A 6,475-nucleotide genomic window follows, 5' to 3' on the forward strand; every position below is an offset into this window, starting at 1 on the left:
CAAAGATGCCCAGAACTGAGCTAAACTTGGTATGTCTCCAACTCCTAGAAATAACTTCATGCCCCATCTCCCTTACTTCCAGCTAGTAAGGATCACATAATTCCTAACAAAGTTTTGACACAGATTCCCAATTCGGGCATTCAGAACATATAGCACGTTGCTGTAAGCAAGCACATTCTCATTCAAAGTTGCAAGTTAATATGTAGGAACAAGTTTGTATAGGTATTTCAAAGATGCCCAGAACTGAGCTAAACTTGGTATGTGTCCAACTCCTAGAAATAACTTCATGCCCCAACTCCCTTACTTCTAGCTAGTAAGGATCACACAATTCCTAACAAAATATTGACACAGATTCCCAATTCGGGCATTCAGAACATATAGCACGTTGCTGTAAGCAAGCACATTCTCATTCAAAGTTGCAAGTTACTATGTAGGAACAAGTTCGTATAGGTATTTCAAAGATGCCCAGAACTGTGCTAAACTTGGTATGTGTCCAACTCCAAGAAATACCTTCATGCCCCAACTCCCTTATTTCCAGCTAGTAAGGATCACATAATTCCTAACAAAGTTTTGACACAGATTCCCAATTCGGGCATTCAGAACATATAGCACGTTGCTGTAAGCAAGAACGTTATCATTCAAAGATGCAAGTTACTATGTAGGAACAAGTTTGTATAGGTATTTCAAAGATGCCCAGAACTGTGCTAAACTTGGTATGTGTACAACTCCTAGAAATACCTTCATGCCGCAACTCCCTTACTTCCAGCTAGTAAGGATCACATAATTCCTAACAAAGTTTTGACACAGATTCCCTATTCGGGCATTCAGAACATATAGCACTTTGCTGTAAGCAAGCACTTTCTCATTCAAAGTTGCAATTTACTATGTAGGAACAAGTGTGTACAGGTATTTCAAAGATGCCCAGAACGGAGCTAAAGTTGGTATGTGTCCAACTCCTAGAAATAATTTCATGCCACATCTCACTTACTTCCAGCTAGTAAGGATCACATAATTCCTAACAAAGTTTTGACACAGATTCCCAATTCGGGCATTCAGAACATATAGCACGTTGCTGTAAGCAAGCACATTCTCATTCAAAGTTGCAAGTTACTATGTAGGAACAAGTTTGTATAGGTATTTCAAAGATGCCCAGAACTGAGCTAAACGTTGTATGTCTCCAACTCCTAGAAATAACTTCATGCCCCATCTCTCTTACTTCCATCTAGTGAGGATCACATAATTCCTAACAAAGTTTTGACACAGATTCCCAATTCGGGCATTCAGAACATATAGCACGTTGCTGTAAGCAAGCACATTCTCATTCAAAGTTGCAAGTTACTTTGTAGGAACAAGTTTGTATAGGTATTTCAAATATGCCCAGAACTGAGCTAAACGTTGTATGTGTCCAACCTCTAGAAATAACTTCATGCCCCATCTCCCTTACTTCCAGCTAGTAAGGATCACATAATTCCTAACAAAGTTTTGACACAGATTCCCAATTCGGGCATTCAGAACATATAGCACATTGCTGCAAGCAAGCACATTCTCATTCAAAGATGCAAGTTACTATGTAGGAACAAGTTTGTATAGGTATTTCAAAGATGCCCAGAACTGAGCTAAACTTGGTATGTGTCCAACTCCTAGAAATATCTTCATGCCCCATCTCCCTTACTTCCAGCTAGTAAGGATCACATATTTCCTAACAAAGTTTTGACACAGATTCCCAATTCGGGCATTCAGAACATATAGCACATTGCTGCAAGCAAGCACATTCTCATTCAAAGATGCAAGTTACTATGTAGGAACAAGTTTGTATAGGTATTTCAAAGATGCCCAGAACTCAGCTAAACTTGGTATGTGTCCAACTCCTAGAAATATCTTCATGCCCCATCTCCCTTACTTCCAGCTAGTAAGGATCACATAATTCCTAACAAAGTTTTGACACAGATTCCCAATTCGGGCATTCAGAACATATAGCACGTTGCTGTAAGCAAGCACATTCTCATTCAAAGTTGCAAGTTACTATGTAGGAACAAGTTTGTATAGGTATTTCAAAGATGCCCAGAACTGTGCTAAACTTGGTATGTGTCCAACTCGTAGAAATACCTTCATGCTCCAACTCTCTTACTTAAAGCTAGTAAGGATGACATAATTCCTAACAAAGTTTTGACACAGATTCCCTATTCGGGCATGCAGAACATATAGCACGTTGCTGTAAGCAAGCACATTCTCATTCAAAGTTGCAAGTTACTATGTAGGAACAAGTTTGTATAGGTATTTCAAAGATGCCCAGAACTGAGCTAAACGTTGTATGTCTCCAACTCCTAGAAATAACTTCATGCCCCATCTCCCTTACTTCCATCTGGTAAGGATCACATAATTCCTAACAAAGTTTTGACACAGATTCCCAATTCGGGCATTCAGAACATATAGCACGTTGCTGTAAGCAAGCACATTCTCATTCAAAGTTGCAAGTTACTATGTAGGAACAAGTTTGTATAGGTATTTCAAAGATGCCCAGAACTGAGCTAGACTTGGTGTGTGTCCTACCTCTAGAAATAACTTCATGCTTCAACTCCCTTACTTCCAGCTAGTAAGGATCACATAATTCCTAACAAAGTTTTGACACAGATTCCCAATTCGGGCATTCAGAACATATAGCACGTTGCTGTAAGCAAGCACATTCTCATTCAAAGTTGCAAGTTACTATGTAGGAACAAGTTTGTATAGGTATTTCAAAGATGCCCAGAACTGAGCTAAACTTGGTATGTGTCCAACTCCTGGAAATAACTTCATGCCCCAACTCCCTTACTTCCAGCTAGTAAGGATCACATAATTCCTAACAAAGTTTTGACACCGATTCCCAATTCGGGCATTCAGAACATATAGCACGTTGCTGTAAGCAAGCACATTCTCATTCAAAGTTACAAGTTACTATGTAGGAACAAGTTTGTATAGGTATTTCAAAAATGCCCAGAACTGAGCTAAACTTGGTATGTGTCCTACCACTAGAAATAACTTCATGCCCCAACTCCCTTACTACCAGCTAGTAAGGATCACATAATTCCTAACAAAGCTTTGACACAGATTCCCAATTCGGGCATTCAGAACATATAGCACATTGCTGCAAGCAAGCACATTCTAATTCAAAGATGCAAGTTACTATGTAGGAACAAGTTTGTATAGGTATTTCAAAGATGCCCAGAACTGAGCTAAACTTGGTATGTGTCCAACTCCTAGAAATATCTTCATGCCCCATCTCCCTTACTTCCAGCTAGTAAGGATCACATAATTCCTAACAAAGTTTTGACACAGATTCCCAATTCGGGCATTCAGAACATATAGCACGTTGCTGTAAGCAAGCACATTCTCATTCAAAGTTGCAAGTTACTATGTAGGAACAAGTTTGTATAGGTATTTCAAAGATGCCCAGAACTGTGCTAAACTTGGTATGTGTCCAACTCGTAGAAATACCTTCATGCTCCAACTCTCTTACTTAAAGCTAGTAAGGATGACATAATTCCTAACAAAGTTTTGACACAGATTCCCTATTCTGGCATTCAGAACATATAGCACGTTGCTGTAAGCAAGCACATTCTCATTCAAAGTTGCAAGTTACTATGTAGGAACAAGTTTGTATAGGTATTTCAAAGATGCCCAGAACTGAGCTAAACGTTGTATGTCTCCAACTCCTAGAAATAACTTCATGCCCCATCTACCTTACTTCCATCTAGTAAGGATCACATAATTCCTAACAAAGTTTTGACACAGATTCCCAATTCGGGCATTCAGAACATATAGCACGTTGCTGTAAGCAAGCACATTCTCATTCAAAGTTGCAAGTTACTATGTAGGAACAAGTTTGTATAGGTATTTCAAAGATGCCCAGAACTGAGCTAGACTTGGTGTGTGTCCTACCTCTAGAAATAACTTCATGCTTCAACTCCCTTACTTCCAGCTAGTAAGGATCACATAATTCCTAACAAAGTTTTGACACAGATTCCCAATTCGGGCATTCAGAACATATAGCACGTTGCTGTAAGCAAGCACATTCTCATTCAAAGTTGCAAGTTACTATGTAGGAACAAGTTTGTATAGGTATTTCAAAGATGCCCAGAACTGAGCTAAACTTGGTATGTGTCCAACTCCTAGAAATAACTTCATGCCCCAACTCCCTTACTTCCAGCTAGTAAGGATCACATAATTCCTAACAAAGTTTTGACACAGATTCCCTATTCGGGCATTCAGAACATATAGCACGTTGCTGTAAGCAAGCACATTCTCATTCAAAGTTGCAAGTTACTATGTAGGAAAAAGTTTGTATAGGTATTTCAAAGATGCCCAGAACTGAGCTAAACTTGGTATGTATCCAACTCCTAGAAATAACTTCTTGCCCCATCTCCTTTACTTCCAGCTAGTGAAGATCACATAATTCCTAACAAAGTTTTGACACAGATTCCCAATTCGGGCATTCAGAACATACAGCACGTTGCTGCAAGCAAGCACATTCTAATTCAAAGATGCAAGTTACTATGTAGGAACAAGTTTGTATAGGTATTTCAAAGATGCCCAGAACTGTGCTAAACTTGGTATGTGTCCAACTCCAAGAAATACCTTCATGCCCCAACTCCCTTATTTCCAGCTAGTAAGGATCACATAATTCCTAACAAAGTTTTGACACAGATTCCCAATTCGGGCATTCAGAACATATAGCACGTTGCTGTAAGCAAGAACGTTATCATTCAAAGATGCAAGTTACTATGTAGGAACAAGTTTGTATAGGTATTTCAAAGATGCCCAGAACTGTGCTAAACTTGGTATGTGTACAACTCCTAGAAATACCTTCATGCCGCAACTCCCTTACTTCCAGCTAGTAAGGATCACATAATTCCTAACAAAGTTTTGACACAGATTCCCTATTCGGGCATTCAGAACATATAGCACTTTGCTGTAAGCAAGCACTTTCTCATTCAAAGTTGCAATTTACTATGTAGGAACAAGTGTGTACAGGTATTTCAAAGATGCCCAGAACGGAGCTAAAGTTGGTATGTGTCCAACTCCTAGAAATAATTTCATGCCACATCTCACTTACTTCCAGCTAGTAAGGATCACATAATTCCTAACAAAGTTTTGACACAGATTCCCAATTCGGGCATTCAGAACATATAGCACGTTGCTGTAAGCAAGCACATTCTCATTCAAAGTTGCAAGTTACTATGTAGGAACAAGTTTGTATAGGTATTTCAAAGATGCCCAGAACTGAGCTAAACGTTGTATGTCTCCAACTCCTAGAAATAACTTCATGCCCCATCTCTCTTACTTCCATCTAGTGAGGATCACATAATTCCTAACAAAGTTTTGACACAGATTCCCAATTCGGGCATTCAGAACATATAGCACGTTGCTGTAAGCAAGCACATTCTCATTCAAAGTTGCAAGTTACTTTGTAGGAACAAGTTTGTATAGGTATTTCAAATATGCCCAGAACTGAGCTAAACGTTGTATGTGTCCAACCTCTAGAAATAACTTCATGCCCCATCTCCCTTACTTCCAGCTAGTAAGGATCACATAATTCCTAACAAAGTTTTGACACAGATTCCCAATTCGGGCATTCAGAACATATAGCACATTGCTGCAAGCAAGCACATTCTCATTCAAAGATGCAAGTTACTATGTAGGAACAAGTTTGTATAGGTATTTCAAAGATGCCCAGAACTGAGCTAAACTTGGTATGTGTCCAACTCCTAGAAATATCTTCATGCCCCATCTCCCTTACTTCCAGCTAGTAAGGATCACATATTTCCTAACAAAGTTTTGACACAGATTCCCAATTCGGGCATTCAGAACATATAGCACATTGCTGCAAGCAAGCACATTCTCATTCAAAGATGCAAGTTACTATGTAGGAACAAGTTTGTATAGGTATTTCAAAGATGCCCAGAACTCAGCTAAACTTGGTATGTGTCCAACTCCTAGAAATATCTTCATGCCCCATCTCCCTTACTTCCAGCTAGTAAGGATCACATAATTCCTAACAAAGTTTTGACACAGATTCCCAATTCGGGCATTCAGAACATATAGCACGTTGCTGTAAGCAAGCACATTCTCATTCAAAGTTGCAAGTTACTATGTAGGAACAAGTTTGTATAGGTATTTCAAAGATGCCCAGAACTGTGCTAAACTTGGTATGTGTCCAACTCGTAGAAATACCTTCATGCTCCAACTCTCTTACTTAAAGCTAGTAAGGATGACATAATTCCTAACAAAGTTTTGACACAGATTCCCTATTCGGGCATGCAGAACATATAGCACGTTGCTGTAAGCAAGCACATTCTCATTCAAAGTTGCAAGTTACTATGTAGGAACAAGTTTGTATAGGTATTTCAAAGATGCCCAGAACTGAGCTAAACGTTGTATGTCTCCAACTCCTAGAAATAACTTCATGCCCCATCTCCCTTACTTCCATCTGGTAAGG

Source organism: Diceros bicornis, chromosome 4, assembly GCF_020826845.1.
Source record: "Diceros bicornis minor isolate mBicDic1 chromosome 4, mDicBic1.mat.cur, whole genome shotgun sequence".
NCBI lineage: Eukaryota > Metazoa > Chordata > Mammalia > Perissodactyla > Rhinocerotidae > Diceros > Diceros bicornis.